Here is an 18,444-nt window from a genome sequence, read left to right as displayed (position 1 = left end):
TTCTCAAGGATCCTTAGAACAGGATACTACTGGCCAACCATGAAAAGGGATGCTGTAGAATATGCTAGGAAATGTGATCCTTGTCAAAGACACAGCAATATCCTTCATCAACCAGCTGAATTGCTACACCCCATACCATCCTCTTGGCCATTCATGAGATGGGGAATGGATATAGTTGGCAAGCTCCCTAAAGCACCTGGTGGAAAAGTATTTATGCTTGCCATGACTGACTACTTCTCTAAGTGGATAGAGGCTGAAGCTTTTGCTCAAGTCAGGGAAAAAGAAGTTATATCCTTTATCAAAAGAAACATTATAACTAGATTTGGCATTCCCTCTGAAATTGTATGTGATAATGGTTCCCAATTCATTGGAAGCAGAACTACTAACTTTTGTGACAGTTGGGGAATCAAGATGATAACATCAACACCAGTTCATCCACAGGCCAATGGCCAAGCAGAATCATCCAACAAGATCATCATCAACAATCTGAAGAAGAAGCTGGGATCCAAGAAAGGAAAATGGGCAGAGGAGTTACCTTATGTGCTATGGGCTGATAGAACAACTCCCAAGAATGCCACTGGTCAAACACCTTTTTCTTTAGTATTTGGGGCAGAAGCAGTGATCCCAACAGAGACGGTGATCCCAACTGCTAGAACAAGTGCTCGTGATCCTGAAGAGAATGCTACAATCCTGGCTCAGGATTTAGATACTATTGAGGATGTCACACCCTGGCTTTGCGGAAGCGTGGTTAATTTGTGTGACTTCTTAATACCATAGCTTAATCATAACAAAGCTATATGAATTTAAAAACCATGCAAGTCATCCATTAAGTTTTTGAAAACATAATACAATACCATTGTTTTTAACATGCAACCATAACCTTGTTCAGAAACATAACAACTTATAACAAAACATAGACGTGATTTAGGGATTGAGTCTTGTCCAGGTAAGAGACACAACCCTAAACCCTGATGACTTCATGACCAGTGCAGCGGAAAACGTTCCATACCGTGCCAGATCCGTTTAATTTCCTGAAATACATGTGAGTTGAAAAATCAACAATAATGTTGAGCGAGTTCATGCGTAAGTGAGTATGTAAAACCTTTGTGAGTATAAAAATAATTGTGGTATGTAGCAGTGTAAGAGGACTTGTGATCATCAATGGTTTGCAAGGCCACTGACATATGTGTAGTGCAAATAGAGAGACTCAAACTTAGCAGATTTATGCCACGGCAAAGTATGTGGACAAAGTCACCCCACGGTCCGTTTCTAGTTTGGCCGGGGGCTGGGCTCGCTACACCCAGATAGATCTACCGCTCCTGTCCCTCGGTCCCTCCATGAGGACTAATGGCCCCATGTTGTTCCTATCCACTCACATGATCGTATAACACCTCCTTACGTTAAACATACCGTTGTAAAGTACTCGTAAATCATAGTAACATGTATTTCACCCCCGCAGTTAAGTAAACTGAAAACAGTTAGAGAAAAGGGGGACATGAACTCACAGTGAATGCGTATCTCTACCAAGTAATCCGAATATCCGAAGCTGTGCAACGACCTACAGGTGCTAATTCTATTAGACGGATGGCCGTGCCTTAGCTTTATAACTTACATTTTTAGGAGACGGTTAGACAACCGTTTCGTGTACATACTTGGTATTTTACTTTCCTTCCCAAGGATGGGGGATTTAAATACATGTGTATTTATACTAACTCATTAAGTCCCACTTAATATATTTTTATTTCTCATTCCAAAATATAATTATTTTTCTCAAAAATAATATATTTTCTCTTTACATGATATTTTCCAAAATAATACGTTGACAACATACGTGTCGGTGAATATTTCCGCGTAATGCGTAAGTTACGTTTTAAATGATTAGGTGGTAATAGAAATTACCGTTGTAACTTTTATGCTTGTCGTATAAGCGTTGGTATTATTTTGGGTTTGACAAGTTAGTAAATATTATTTTTACTCTAAAAATAATATTTATACATTTTCACAAAATAATCATAAACAGTGTTGTGACAAAATATATTTACCGAATATATATATTTATCACGTTTAGTTTTGTGAAAATCCCACCTCCGATTATTTATAAATAAAGTCATGGCGAAATATATTTGAAAACATGTCAAAGTAGTCTAACACTTGTAAATAATTCTAAGTGTTATATTTTTAGAAAATTTCGCCAGAGTTTCCCCTGTAACTGGAGGTGGCCACGCTTTCAAGCGTATCATTTTCTTTTACAAAATCATTTCAACAATTCTTCAAATCAACCAAATCAATTTCCAATACTTCAAACTAGTCGATAAGTATGTAAAATCGCAATATTACATGAACTTGTAGTTTTTCTAAAACTATTATGTAGATCTCGTTGTATTTAGTGGATCTAGGTATAAAATAGTTTATTCTTGCAAAAACCCCGTTTTTGGAACAAATCACTCTTTACAACTTCCGACAATTTTTATAAAAATTGTTATTTTGTCGGATCTTTCGTTTCACAAGTGTTTATACACTTGTAGACTATAAAAATCACATTTGTTAACATGTTAAACAATTTTTATAAAACATGATTTTCTCGACACCCGGTCCTACGAATATATCACTTGTACATATGTAGATCGGCTCGTTTTAAATACTATTTTTCACGTTAAAACATTTTTACACAAGTTCATGTTTCCCGTGTGGTGGAGTTTCACCTTTTAACCCTCGTACAAAAGAAACAAGTGTATGTCAAGATACGTGATCTTAACAAAGTCGGGTTAAACGATGATGAGAGCCACCACATCATAGATCGGGCCATAAAAACCAACATATTCAAATACTACGACATTTACACGCGTTATGTTCTTTTATCCAACGATTTTCACTTTTTAGTAGACTTTAAAGATTCATGAAGCGGGTTACCGACATTTAACCGATAAAAATCCTTTTAACCACTTTAAACATGACTAATAACGAGTTTTAAACAATATACCTCTAGCTCGAGGCTAGGGAAGAAACTAGTCGAATACGGCGTGGATAAAAGCAAACGGTAGAGGTCCTTGGCGTTCCGTTTGTTCCAAGCTTCGTTGTACGTGATCCCCGACACTTGTATGGACTTGGAATGGGTGAATCAAGAACCGAAAAATGGTTGGGTGTGGGTGTGTGGTTCGGCCGAGAGGGAGCAAGGGGGAGGGAGAGAGAGAGTTTTGTGAAGTGTGTGTGTTTGTGTGTGTGAGATGTGAGGGTATTTATAGAGAATGTCGTCTCGGTCTTCGCGAAATCTAATTAAATATTCAAAGGTGTACTCTCCCCGGGTCCCACTAGTTGGCCGATTTCATTAGAATGTAATGGTATCCGGTTCGTTTCCAATCGTTCAGTTACGGTTCAGTTTGGTTAAGTGCGTTAAGTGAGAGGTCTAACCCCGTTAGTTGTTTAATGCATTAGAAAGCGGGTGTTAGGGTAATCGGGGACCCTAACTGGCTCAGAAAAATACCAATATTAATTTTGGCAATATTTTTATGTTCCGGGTATTGTCCGGTTGTTCGGTCGGATAGTAATCCGTTAAAGTGCTTAAGATATCCTTTAAGCGTCATAAATAATATTTTTAGCGACACAATTTATTCTGCAAAGTGTCAGGAATAATTCCTCATATTTTGGCACTTTATTTATTAGCTAGAAGCTAGTGTGTTGATAAAAGTGCTGTGTTTCGTGCTTAAAGTATGTTTTAGGCACATCCAAATCTCTGTATCTTATTCCTAGAGACGTAATCATACAACCCTTGTATCCTTACACACACTATGGGTGTAGTAAAATAATTCTGGCTCATTCAAGCCTTTAGAGGCAGTGTTTGCCTGATGCTGGTTATATCAGCATGTTCACTGTGTATCCGTTTAGTGCTATTGTGCTTCTTGTGCATCAAGTTTGTCACTAGAGTTCAGTAAATAAATAATGTAGTGACAGGAAAAATCAAAGTATGATGCAGACATGTACATGTATCAACAATCAAGTAGCAGTTTATCAGAAATCTCAGTTAAGCACAGTAATTAGGCAACAGTTAATAGCTAATTAAGTCGTACGGATACCTGGTTTTGTGAGGGTTGTCACATTCTCCCCCCGTTAAATAAATTTCGTCCCGAAATTTAAGTTCTACTTATAGATGCAGAGTTTTTAGGAAATAAGTGGGGGTATTTCTCTTTCATCCGGTCCTCACGCTCCCAGGTGTATTCAGGACCATGTCTGGCATTCCAGCGAACCTTGACGAGTTTGACACTGCTCCGGCGGGTCCTGTTAACCTTCCAATCTGTGACCTCGACAGGTGCTTCTACGAAGTGGAGCGTGTCGTCAACATGAATCTCGTCGATAGGAATGGCAACTTCAACTTGAGTTGGACTCTTCTTTAAATTGGATACATGAAATGTATCGTGAACACCATTTAATTCAGCAGGTAGGTCCAACTTGTATGCTACGGTTCCAATTCTTTCTAGAATTCTGAAAGGACCAATGTAGCGTGGATTTAACTTCCCACGCTTCCCAAAGCGTGCTACCCCTTTCCAGGGTGATACCTTCAATAACACCATTTCTCCAACTTGAAAATCCACATGCTTTCGGTTTGGATCCGCATAGGCCTTGTGTCTGTGGCGAGCGGCTTCGATGCGTTTAAGAATCTGCGCAATCTTGTCTGTCGTCTCTTGGACGATTTCGGGACCGGCAAGCTGCCTATCACCTGCGTCAGCCCAACATAGTGGTGATCGACACTTGCGTCCGTAAAGGGCTTCAAAAGGCGCGACACCAATACTGGTGTGGTAGCTGTTGTTGTATGAAAATTCGACCAAAGGTAAGTGTTTATCCCAGCTACCGCCCAAATCCATAGCACATGCTCTCAGCATGTCTTCCAAAGTCTGTATCGTTCGCTCGCTCTGGCCGTCAGTTTGCGGATGGAACGCTGTGCTCAGATTCAATTGTGAGCCAAAAGCTTCTTGGAAGGATTGCCATATCCTTGACACAAACCTTCCGTCTCTATCAGAGATGATTGAGAGGGGTACTCCATGTCGTGCTACGATCTCTCTCAAGTAAATTTCCGCAAGTTTACTAGTACTGTCTTTCTCCTTGATTGGCAGAAAGTGTGCGGACTTTGTTAGGCGGTCAACAATCACCCAAATCATATCATGGCCTCTTGGCGTTCTTGGCAGTTTTGTAACAAAATCCATTGAGATTTGTTCCCATTTCCACTTGGGAATCTCAGGTTGTTGCAGAAGTCCCGAGGGCTTCTGGTATTCCGCCTTGACCTTAGCGCACGTTAAACATTTGCTCACGTAAATTGCAACGTCGCCTTTCATCCTAGGCCACCAATAGTAATTTTTGAGATCTTGGTACATCTTATCCGATCCCGGGTGGATAGAGTACCGTGACTTGTGCGCTTCATCGAAAATAACTTCCCTTAATTCACCAAATAGAGGAACCCAAATCCTTTTCTCAAAACATAATGTTCCTTCCTCGTTTGGCACCAATATCTTCTCCATCCCACGGAGATACTCCTTCTCAAGGTTCTCCTCCTTGAGAGCTTCTTTCTGCGCTGCACGAACGCGCGAGGAGAGATCGGTTTGGATTATCATTTCCATAGCCCTAACCCTTAGGGGCTTGATCCTTTCCTTACGACTTAGGGCATCGGCGACTACATTCGCCTTCCCTGGGTGATACTTGATCTCGCAGTCGTAATCGTTCAATAATTCAACCCATCGTCTTTGCCTCATATTCAACTCCTTCTGGTTGAATATATGCTGTAGGCTTTTGTGATCTGTGAAGATTGTGCACTTCGTACCATACAGGTAGTGTCTCCAGATCTTTAAAGCAAAAACCACTGCGCCTAGCTCCAGATCATGAGTGGTATAGTTCTTTTCGTGCACCTTCAGTTGGCGTGATGCGTAGGCGATAACCTTTTGACGTTGCATCAACACGCAACCCAATCCTTGACGCGATGCGTCGCAATATACCACAAAATCGTCGGTACCTTCCGGTAGAGCTAAGATTGGCGCGTTACAAAGCTTGTCCTTCAACACTTGAAACGCTTCATCCTGTTTGATTCCCCAATCAAACTTCTTATCTTTCTGCGTGAGGAGCGTCAACGGTTGAGCGATCTTCGAGAAGTCCTCGATGAACCTTCGATAGTAGCCAGCCAAACCCAAGAATTGCCGAATCTCGGTTGGCGTCTTTGGCGTTTCCCAATCTTTGATCGCCTCGATCTTGGTTGGATCCACGTGGATTCCATCTCCATTCACCACGTGCCCAAGAAACTGCACTTCTCTTAGCCAAAACTCACACTTAGAGAACTTGGCGTACAGCTGTTCCTTCTTTAGCAGTTCCAGAATAGTTCTAAGATGTTGCTCGTGCTCAGCCTTCGTCCTTGAGTAAATCAGGATGTCATCGATGAATACGATCACGAACTTATCCAAGTACGGCTTACAAACTCGGTTCATCAAATCCATGAACACTGCAGGCGCGTTTGTCAAACCAAACGGCATAACGAGAAACTCGTAGTGTCCATAACGAGTTCTGAAAGCTGTCGTCGGGATACTCTCCTCCTGTATCCGAAGTTGATGGTATCCAGATCGAAGATCGATCTTTGAATAGAAGCTTGAACCTTGAAGCTGGTCGAACAGATCATCAATTCTTGGCAGGGGATACCTATTCTTGATCGTTAGCTTGTTCAACTCTCTGTAGTCGATGCACATGCGGAAACTTCCGTCCTTCTTCTTGACAAACAAAACTGGAGCTCCCCAAGGCGAGAAGCTTGGTCGGATAAAACCCTTGTCTAACAACTCTTGAAGTTGTGTCGACAATTCCTGCATCTCAGACGGAGCAAGTCTGTATGGTGCCTTAGCCACAGGCGCGGCGCCTGGTACTAAGTCGATGCGGAACTCCACTTGCCTTTGAGGTGGCAAGCCAGGCAAGTCTTCTGGAAAGACTTCTGGGTATTCCCTCACGACAGGGATGTCTTCGATCTTCGGCTCAGCAGCCTTCTTATCCACAATGTGTGCTAGAAAAGCAACACATCCTTTCCTCAAACACTTCCTTGCTTTCAGGCAACTAATCATCCTTAACGGCGTCTCACGCTTTTCTCCATGAACAACAATGGTCTCACCATCACCGGTCGGGATACGAATAACCTTTTCGTGACACACTATCTCAGCCTTGTTTCTCGTTAACCAATCCATCCCTACTACCACGTCGAAGCTTCCCAACTGGACTGGTAGTAGATCTAGAGTAAACTCGCGTTCTCCTAATTCAATCACACAGCCTCTGATCACATCATTGGCTTCTACCAACTTTCCATTAGCCAATTCGATTACGTAGGGAATGTCTAACTTATTAGCGGCTAGCCCAAGTATATTCTTAAATTCTAGTGATACGAAGCTATAGTCGGCACCAGTATCAAACAGAACAGATGCATAACGTTGATTTACAGGGAACGTACCAGTAACAACGTTGGGATCCTGGCGCGCTTCCTGTGCACCGATCTGGAACACCCTTCCACGGGCTTGGTTCAATCCTGGGCAATCCTTCTTGAAGTGCCCAACGTCACCGCAATGAAAACATCCTAATCTTTTTCCATTCCCTGCACCGCCCCCAACTGGCGGGTTGTTTTGATTGGCAGTTCCGGCTTGATTTGCATTGTAGCCTCGATTATTCCCTTGTGGGCGATTTCCCAAACCACCACGATTATCGTTTCTATTCATATTTCCTCCCTGGCCTCCTCGGCCAGTACTAGCCCAACATGATTCCTTTGAGTGGCCCGGTTTTCCACAAGTTTCACAAACTTTCACGTTACAATTGCCAGCATGGTGGCGTTGGCAGTTGTTGCATTTGGGCTGGGTGCCCTGGTACCCTTTCCCTTTCTTGGTACTACCAGCTGATTTTCCCTTCTTTACTGCCATACTGACTCCTTGTTTGAAGTTTGAAAACTTCCTTTTGTTATCTCCTGAGGACTCAACGTGAGTCTCTGTCTTCTTCGCCTTGACTTCATCAAACTTGTTTAAACGAATTGCCTCCTCAGTGAGAGCCACGCTCAAATCAATGGCTTCCGTAATAGTTGCCGGTCTGGCGGAGGTTACCATGCTAATGATTTGGGGAGCTAACCCCCAAATGAAGCGCTCAATTCGCTTGTATTCAGGCGTGACCATGTAAGGAACCACTTGAGAAAGGTCATGAAATCTCTGGACGTACTCTGCAACCTTCGGTCCATCCATCTTTAGGTGCCAAAATTCAGTCTCCAACCTTTGAATTTCTGCACGGGAACAATACTTCTTGCGCATAAGCTCTTTCAATTCGGCCCAAGTCAGGGCGTAGGCGGCAGCTTCGCCTAGTGTTTGCACTTGTAAGTTCCACCAAGATAGGGCTCCGTCTAGAAACAGCCCTGAGATGTAAGTGACCTGCTGGTCGAGCGCACATTTGCTCATGCGGATGGTGGAATCAGTCTTCTCTGCCCAGCGAACGAAAGCAACAGCACCTCCTGTGCCGTCGAAGTTGATGGGCTTACAGTCCAAGAATTGTTTGTAGGTGCACCCATGAGGAGGATTTTGGTTGCCGTTGATGTTCGTGTTACTTCCGCTTGGTCCTTCTTGCGAGGCAGCATACTGAGCAATGGCGGCAGCAATAACTTGCTGTAGTTCTTCAGGAGTAGTGGGCATCGGCTGCGGTTGACGTCTTGGTGCCATCTTCTAAAGATGCGTACGTCGATTAGGCCATAATAACATACGTATATAGTAATAGTAATAGCATATAACATCTCATGTTATCAATATATCACACACAACATCCCATGTCCCAACATCCCATGTCACAAATATCATCTACACAACATCCCATGTCACAAAACATAAATAAGCAATCAAGTGAAACAGATATGGTGAGAATACGGCGATTGTTATATATATCGAGACCATAAAGTGTAGCAAGTGTGTCAGCACGTCACTGTATCATACAATCATAAATCAAATAGGGGCTACATCACCCCTGTCAAAACAACATCACATCAGTGTCACATACAACCAGTACAACAACAAATATCAGCAAAAATCTGTATCGTCAGATGGTCTCCAAAAATCTGTGCAGTCACAATCGCGGTCGTCTCACCATCGCCTACCACTACAGTACCAATGAGCCCTATGCGGATGGGGGTGGGGGAGGGGGAAAGTGAGCAAAAAGTAAGCGACGTAAGTGGTACCAGTCCTCCTCCATCGCCTGCTGAGTACGGATCATGGACGCAACCTGCTGCTCCAAGGTCGAAAGTCGGGCAGCAATGTCAGGAGGAAATGATCGAAAAGGCTGAAATGACGAAGATGTCTGACCAAGATATGGACCAAAAGACAACTGAGCTCTCTCGAGCTCCTGGAGTCGCTGTGAATGAGACTCGTGCTGGTGTACAAACGACATCAAAAGATCCTCAATAGTATGGCCCAAATGAAATGGGTGGTATGGATCTGTGGGTGGCATCGGTGAGGAAGATGACCAAAGTAAGGGCGTGCTGGTAAGATCGATAGGTGCAACAGAAGATGGGATAGATGCTATCTGAGGCATGAATGGCATGGTCGTCGGTACATGACCGAAAGGGTGGGCTGAAGAGCCCTCTCCAGGCCCCGCTGGAGGAATAAACGGTGGGATCTGAAAAGAGAACTCAGTATGATGTGTGCCAGTGTGATGTGGGGGAAACGGTGGAACATCCTCGTCCGCCGGTATCCACCCGTGCTGTGCCTCCTCATCTGGAGGATCCATGTGCTCAGCAAAGAGAGCGTGCTCGGGCTCGATGGGTAAAGGATCGATAGGAGCAATAACGGGGTCAACAGGTGCAATAACAGGATCGACAGGATCAATAACAGGGTCAGCAGGTATGTCACCAACGGGTAAAGGAACAATGGGATCAGCAGCAACATGATCGCCCTCGATCACAGGAACACCTACAGGGGGATCAACATCAACAGGCTCAAGAGGAAAATCAGCATGAACAGGGTCATGCTCAGGTAAAGGATCAAAAGCAGCTGCCTGCTCTGGGGCTATGGCAGGCTCGGGGTCGTCGAACGCCATGTCAAAGTCAAAATCTGGGTCAATGGGATCGATAGGATCATCAGGGTCCTCTATATGCTCATCCATAGGAATATACTCGATATCATGGTCAGGATCAAATCCTGAAGGGAAAACAGGGTCAGAATCCTCGATCTCATCATGCTCAAACGCGTAGCTCGGGATAGGGGCAGCTGAAGACGCCTGATCAGGGTCTGAGTCATGAATAAACTGCTGCGCGCTCGCCCCACGAGATGATACAGATGCCACAGACTCTAAAGAGTCCGGGACTGGTGAGTGAATGGGCGAGTCTCCAGCTGGAACGTCAGCTATCATCAAGAGACCGCCAGCAGGTAGAGGAGCTACGTCAGGATCCTCGTCCTCAAATGGCTCGTCCTCGTAAAGCTCGATGTCGCCGTCGGCATCGGCGTCTGGCATAAGCTCATAAGCAGGGTAAGCAGCAAGAGGAATCGGTGCCGGAATCGCAACAATAGGGAGGTACTCAGCAGGGTCGCCATCAATGGGCTCATAGGCAAAAGGTATGGGTGCCGGAATCTCTACCAGAGGGTGCCGAAAGTCATCGTCGTCCGTGCTCGTATAGTCTGAGGTGTGCACCTCATGCTCCGAAGACATAACATCGTCTGACACTAATGGTAGAGGTCCAGTAGTATCCGAGTCTCCGGTATCTGATGTATCCATGTGTCTGTAACACAATCATAGAATAAGCACGAAAATCAGTGAATCAAATAGTCACATAAGTTACCAGATAATAATCACATAATCCACCTAGTCCCACTAGCCTCCCAGCCTCCCAGACTGTCCTTCCTAGTCTCACTAGCCAACACTCCTAGTCCCACTAGCCTCCCAGCCTCTCAGACTGTCCTTCCTAGTCCCACTAGCCAACACTCCTAGTCCCACTAGCCAACACTCCTAGTCCCACTAGCCAACACTCCTAGTCCCACTAGCCAACACTCCTAGTCCCACTAGCCTGAACCTCAGCCTCCCAGACTGAGCCTAGAATAATGAATAAAATGTGCTCAACATTTGTTTGTAAAAAAAGTTTGTGGATCTGGACTTAAGTGGTATGCAGAAAAATGTTTTCGTGAGAGCCCTAGTGATCATAGTCTAGACTCGAGAATGAATCCTAGTTCGCTATGATCAGAGCTCTGATACCAAGCTGTCACACCCTGGCTTTGCGGAAGCGTGGTTAATTTGTGTGACTTCTTAATACCATAGCTTAATCATAACAAAGCTATATGAATTTAAAAACCATGCAAGTCATCCATTAAGTTTTTGAAAACATAATACAATACCATTGTTTTTAACATGCAACCATAACCTTGTTCAGAAACATAACAACTTATAACAAAACATAGACGTGATTTAGGGATTGAGTCTTGTCCAGGTAAGAGACACAACCCTAAACCCTGATGACTTCATGACCAGTGCAGCGGAAAACGTTCCATACCGTGCCAGATCCGTTTAATTTCCTGAAATACATGTGAGTTGAAAAATCAACAATAATGTTGAGCGAGTTCATGCGTAAGTGAGTATGTAAAACCTTTGTGAGTATAAAAATAATTGTGGTATGTAGCAGTGTAAGAGGACTTGTGATCATCAATGGTTTGCAAGGCCACTGACATATGTGTAGTGCAAATAGGGAGACTCAAACCTAGCAGATTTATGCCACGGCAAAGTATGTGGACAAAGTCACCCCACGGTCCGTTTCTAGTTTGGCCGGGGGCTGGGCTCGCTACACCCAGATAGATCTACCGCTCCTGTCCCTCGGTCCCTCCATGAGGACTAATGGCCCCATGTTGTTCCTATCCACTCACATGATCGTATAACACCTCCTTACGTTAAACATACCGTTGTAAAGTACTCGTAAATCATAGTAACATGTATTTCACCCCCGCAGTTAAGTAAACTGAAAACAGTTAGAGAAAAGGGGGACATGAACTCACAGTGAATGCGTATCTCTACCAAGTAATCCGAATATCCGAAGCTGTGCAACGACCTACAGGTGCTAATTCTATTAGACGGATGGCCGTGCCTTAGCTTTATAACTTACATTTTTAGGAGACGGTTAGACAACCGTTTCGTGTACATACTTGGTATTTTACTTTCCTTCCCAAGGATGGGGGATTTAAATACATGTGTATTTATACTAACTCATTAAGTCCCACTTAATATATTTTTATTTCTCATTCCAAAATATAATTATTTTTCTCAAAAATAATATATTTTCTCTTTACATGATATTTTCCAAAATAATACGTTGACAACATACGTGTCGGTGAATATTTCCGCGTAATGCGTAAGTTACGTTTTAAATGATTAGGTGGTAATAGAAATTACCGTTGTAACTTTTATGCTTGTCGTATAAGCGTTGGTATTATTTTGGGTTTGACAAGTTAGTAAATATTATTTTTACTCTAAAAATAATATTTATACATTTTCACAAAATAATCATAAACAGTGTTGTGACAAAATATATTTACCGAATATATATATTTATCACGTTTAGTTTTGTGAAAATCCCACCTCCGATTATTTATAAATAAAGTCATGGCGAAATATATTTGAAAACATGTCAAAGTAGTCTAACACTTGTAAATAATTCTAAGTGTTATATTTTTAGAAAATTTCGCCAGAGTTTCCCCTGTAACTGGAGGTGGCCACGCTTTCAAGCGTATCATTTTCTTTTACAAAATCATTTCAACAATTCTTCAAATCAACCAAATCAATTTCCAATACTTCAAACTAGTCGATAAGTATGTAAAATCGCAATATTACATGAACTTGTAGTTTTTCTAAAACTATTATGTAGATCTCGTTGTATTTAGTGGATCTAGGTATAAAATAGTTTATTCTTGCAAAAACCCCGTTTTTGGAACAAATCACTCTTTACAACTTCCGACAATTTTTATAAAAATTGTTATTTTGTCGGATCTTTCGTTTCACAAGTGTTTATACACTTGTAGACTATAAAAATCACATTTGTTAACATGTTAAACAATTTTTATAAAACATGATTTTCTCGACACCCGGTCCTACGAATATATCACTTGTACATACGTAGATCGGCTCGTTTTAAATACTATTTTTCACGTTAAAACATTTTTACACAAGTTCATGTTTCCCGTGTGGTGGAGTTTCACCTTTTAACCCTCGTACAAAAGAAACAAGTGTATGTCAAGATACGTGATCTTAACAAAGTCGGGTTAAACGATGATGAGAGCCACCACATCATAGATCGGGCCATAAAAACCAACATATTCAAATACTACGACATTTACACGCGTTATGTTCTTTTATCCAACGATTTTCACTTTTTAGTAGACTTTAAAGATTCATGAAGCGGGTTACCGACATTTAACCGATAAAAATCCTTTTAACCACTTTAAACATGACTAATAACGAGTTTTAAACAATATACCTCTAGCTCGAGGCTAGGGAAGAAACTAGTCGAATACGGCGTGGATAAAAGCAAACGGTAGAGGTCCTTGGCGTTCCGTTTGTTCCAAGCTTCGTTGTACGTGATCCCCGACACTTGTATGGACTTGGAATGGGTGAATCAAGAACCGAAAAATGGTTGGGTGTGGGTGTGTGGTTCGGCCGAGAGGGAGCAAGGGGGAGGGAGAGAGAGAGTTTTGTGAAGTGTGTGTGTTTGTGTGTGTGAGATGTGAGGGTATTTATAGAGAATGTCGTCTCGGTCTTCGCGAAATCTAATTAAATATTCAAAGGTGTACTCTCCCCGGGTCCCACTAGTTGGCCGATTTCATTAGAATGTAATGGTATCCGGTTCGTTTCCAATCGTTCAGTTACGGTTCAGTTTGGTTAAGTGCGTTAAGTGAGAGGTCTAACCCCGTTAGTTGTTTAATGCATTAGAAAGCGGGTGTTAGGGTAATCGGGGACCCTAACTGGCTCAGAAAAATACCAATATTAATTTTGGCAATATTTTTATGTTCCGGGTATTGTCCGGTTGTTCGGTCGGATAGTAATCCGTTAAAGTGCTTAAGATATCCTTTAAGCGTCATAAATAATATTTTTAGCGACACAATTTATTCTGCAAAGTGTCAGGAATAATTCCTCATATTTTGGCACTTTATTTATTAGCTAGAAGCTAGTGTGTTGATAAAAGTGCTGTGTTTCGTGCTTAAAGTATGTTTTAGGCACATCCAAATCTCTGTATCTTATTCCTAGAGACGTAATCATACAACCCTTGTATCCTTACACACACTATGGGTGTAGTAAAATAATTCTGGCTCATTCAAGCCTTTAGAGGCAGTGTTTGCCTGATGCTGGTTATATCAGCATGTTCACTGTGTATCCGTTTAGTGCTACTGTGCTTCTTGTGCATCAAGTTTGTCACTAGAGTTCAGTAAATAAATAATGTAGTGACAGGAAAAATCAAAGTATGATGCAGACATGTACATGTATCAACAATCAAGTAGCAGTTTATCAGAAATCTCAGTTAAGCATAGTAATTAGGCAACAGTTAATAGCTAATTAAGTCGTACGGATACCTGGTTTTGTGAGGGTTGTCACAGAGGAAATCAGGGATCTGGCTAGGATAAGGATGGCAAGCTACCAACAAAGAATGGCCGGTGCTTACAACAAAAATGTTAGGATAAGGAAGTTCCAAGTCGGAGATATGGTGTTGAGAAAAACATTCCAAAACACTATTAATCCTGCATACAGGTTGCTAACTATGGAAGGAAACTTGTTACCAAGAGCCTGGAATGCTGTTCACTTAAAGAGATACTTTATGTGAACATGATCCTTCAAGCATGTGATCCTTACATTGAAGTATCCTCAAAGAATCCCGGTGATGTCAGTGATCCTTACTCTGGTAATGTCCTTATCTTAAAACTATTACATTTCCTTACTTTTTACCAAAGGATAAGGATCCTGTATCCTTCATCCTCTTCTCACGAACCATTTGAGTTATGATAGTTCAGGTATCTACAGCATATCGTCAAAGATCTTCAAAAGCAACGCAGATCCTTGGGTCCAACCCCAGTTATCCTTGGGATTATCCCCAGCTTCCACTAGCAGCGCACGATGATCCTGATATAGTTCACGTCTTTGGGACCAGTACCCACTTCCGGGGCTGACAACCTCATCGTACTGGCTATACCCAGGATCCTACGTATAATGGTAGACGTACCATACATCCGTTCATAAGGTTTCTAACGTTTTCACGTTAGCTAAGGTTTTGACATTTTCATGTCACTAAGCTTGGATAGTCGCCAGTAAGGGCCATACTCCAGTTTACATACGATCCTTTGGGCTTGTCCCCAGTTATCCTTTGGGCTTGTCCCCAGTTATCCTTTGGGCTTGTCCCCAGTGATCCTTTGGGATCATCCTCAGTGATCCTATGGGCTTGTCCCCAGTTACTAACTTATCTTTTATATTGGCTTAGTCCCAAGTTATATTCCATTTTTCAGGTTCTCGAAGTTAAACATTTAAGGATCCTTAATCCTTATTATCCATTAAAGTTTTACTTATGGTTATCCCGATTAAAGGTTAGGATCCTAACTTGGATCCTCAGGTATGATCCTTAACTATTTTCAATTTCATTATTCATTTGAATACCCTTTAGACCTTGACAACTGAACCTATGATCCTTAAAATAAACTACCTTGAAAATTTTCGATTATAGGATATTTGATCCAGGATCATATCCTAAATTTCTTAAACATAATTTGCTCAACTTTTCTTACTCAAACAAACATGTGCCCAAAACAATTGAAAATAAAAAGGATAATAACACAAAATAAGCGACAAAAGTTTAGGATTTTATTTATTAACGAAAGGATTAACCCTTCAAAAGTTGTCAAAATTGCCAACCCACATTTCTACCAGCAAAACGTGGCCCGTCCACATAGGTTGGCAAAGGGTGTCCATTGTCTTTGCGGTCTTAGCAGGTACAGGAAATTAAAGGCGGCAGGATCACAAAGGCTTCATCCCCCAAACAGAGGATCCCTCCACCTTTTGCAATCCTACCTATTGTCCAAAGGATCCAGGATCCTTAACCCTAAGAGCTATTGTTCAAATTATAGACCATAATTGTTCCAAATACCACTACCACAAACCACTACCATACTAAAAAAAATTGGGCTCCGGCCTAGTCACAAATATCCATCATCGCCCAATCATGCAGCTTACACCTTTGCTGCTCCATCACCACCAGCTTCTCCGCCCTGATCCTTGTCAGCATCACCACCCTCCAGCATTGGGATATCCTCAGCTTCATCCTCGTCTTCCAGTTCCGCCAGCCTTGCCTTCCAATCTTCAACATCCCATGTGCTCTTATCGAAGGAAGGATCCTGAGCCTCCGCAGCCATCTGAAGTTGTATCTTGTACATGGCAATTGCCGTAGAGACCTTGGCATCCTGGATGATCTCCTGCTTCTCGCTATCCATATCAATCAATCTTTGAGCAGCCTCATCCTTCGTAGCCCGGAGTTCCTTCTCAAAATCTGCTATCTTGAGATCCTTCAATACGCCCATTTGTTGAAGATCGGCAATTTGGCTTTCTTGATCCTCGATATGGCCAAGATAGGTCTCGATCTCAGCAAGTTTCTGCAGAAGAGGTATAAGGAAGATTCAGGATCAGGCGATCCAAAAGGAAGCAGGATATTCAAGCAGGATACTTAAGAAGGATAACCAACAGGGGCAGTGATCCTTACCTCATTAACATAGTCGAGAAACTGTTGGCGAAGCAGAGGAAATCCCTGGAGATCTTCAGAAGTCTTTCTCTTTTTTCCCTTACCCCGAATGGGTGCTTTAAGGGCTGAAGTAGAGGGACTGGCAGCAGAAGTCTTCCTCCTCGAAGACTTGACGTTGGCAAGATCACTTATCCCAAACTTGGAAGCAGACTTGGCAGATTTGGCAGACTTTCCAGCGCCTACACAATCAGAAACAAGATAAGTTCCCTTATTAATCAAACAATCTCACATATAACTTACTTTTTACAAGGATACTTACTTGACATAGTGGCAGATGCGGAGGATACTTCCTGTGAATCTTGGACGGTGACTTGGAAACTTCTGACCTCAGGATTAAGCTTTTTAAAAGCTAAGACTCTTTCTCTTGCAGCGGGGGTTAACTTAAGATAAGCAATGGATATAGCTGCACAAAAAATAAAAAAGACGTTAGTGATCCTCATCGTATGAGACAAGTCTGATAGTGATCCTTCCAGGATCCTCTACCCTACCATGAGTGGCCCATTCCTTGGGCAGATCCTTCCCATCTGGGAGGGTATCCCTTCTAACAAAGAAAAAGCGACGCTTCCAGTTTGTGTCATACTTAGTAACCTTGAAGACAGGGTGATCCTCCCCAGCTTTCCGTTTTAGCAGATATCGGCAAGAACCGAACGTGGTAAGATCATAAAGTGCGGCCAACTCTGCCATCCCCAAATCAATTCCCTTCTGCTCGATGATCCTCTCGAAGGTATACAGGACCCTCCAGATCATCGGCATAGCTTGGATATAAGATATGCCGGTTAAAGAAAAGAAGGATTGGGTGAAGGCTGGAAAAGGATACGAATACCCTATGGTGAACGGAGTAGCAGGAAAGGCCACCCAGACGTCTGAAACAAAGTCGCTCAAAGCAGTAGGTGTGAAGGATTTGAAAACAACATTCGCCGGAAAGCAGTGACGAATCCTGTCTACATGAGCATCAGTAAAGCAACATCTCTCCGTAGGAGAGTCCTTGATGATCCCTTGGATTTTTAGGGGACTGCTCTTCTTGGAATCCTTATGTGGAGGATTTCGAAGCAACATACTCGTGGTGGAACAGAAACAGAGTAAAAGCAGAAAAAACAGAGCAAGAGAAGGAAGAAAGGAAAGAGAGAAGAAGAGAATACCTGGTCAATCTTCGGTGGAGATTATAAAGGGAGTATATCCTGAATTTAAATGCAGAGTGATCCCAACCCTATCTCCTATTTATAATCATGATTTGCAGGGATTGTCACATCTATGACGTAATGATCACAACGGCTAGTTCGCTGATAACGGCTAGTTATCCGAGTAGTCCATTGAAGATAAGATCAGAGCAAAATATAACTCATTAATTTACAATAAACTCCTTATATTTTGGGGGCAATTGTTAGGGCTGGATTTTTATTATACGTGATCCTAATACGTGATCCTAACCAGTGATCCTTGTTTCTTTGGCAGACAGTGATCCTCAGCAGGATTTCAGGATCAGGATCATGGACCATCAAAGGATCCTCATGCTAACAGTTACCTTCGTTTAAAACAATGTTATTTTGCAGGAACATCTAGCAGGATACGCTCTTAGCATCATAATCAAGGGACGCGTCTTCACAATTATAGCATGAGCTTAATCGAAGATAGACGTTGCAAAGGATATGGAAACTTAGCTTGATTTA

The sequence above is a fragment of the Helianthus annuus genome, chromosome 5, assembly GCF_002127325.2.
Source record: "Helianthus annuus cultivar XRQ/B chromosome 5, HanXRQr2.0-SUNRISE, whole genome shotgun sequence".
In the NCBI taxonomy this organism is placed as follows: domain Eukaryota; kingdom Viridiplantae; phylum Streptophyta; class Magnoliopsida; order Asterales; family Asteraceae; genus Helianthus; species Helianthus annuus.
This window is presented reverse-complemented; position numbering follows the sequence as displayed.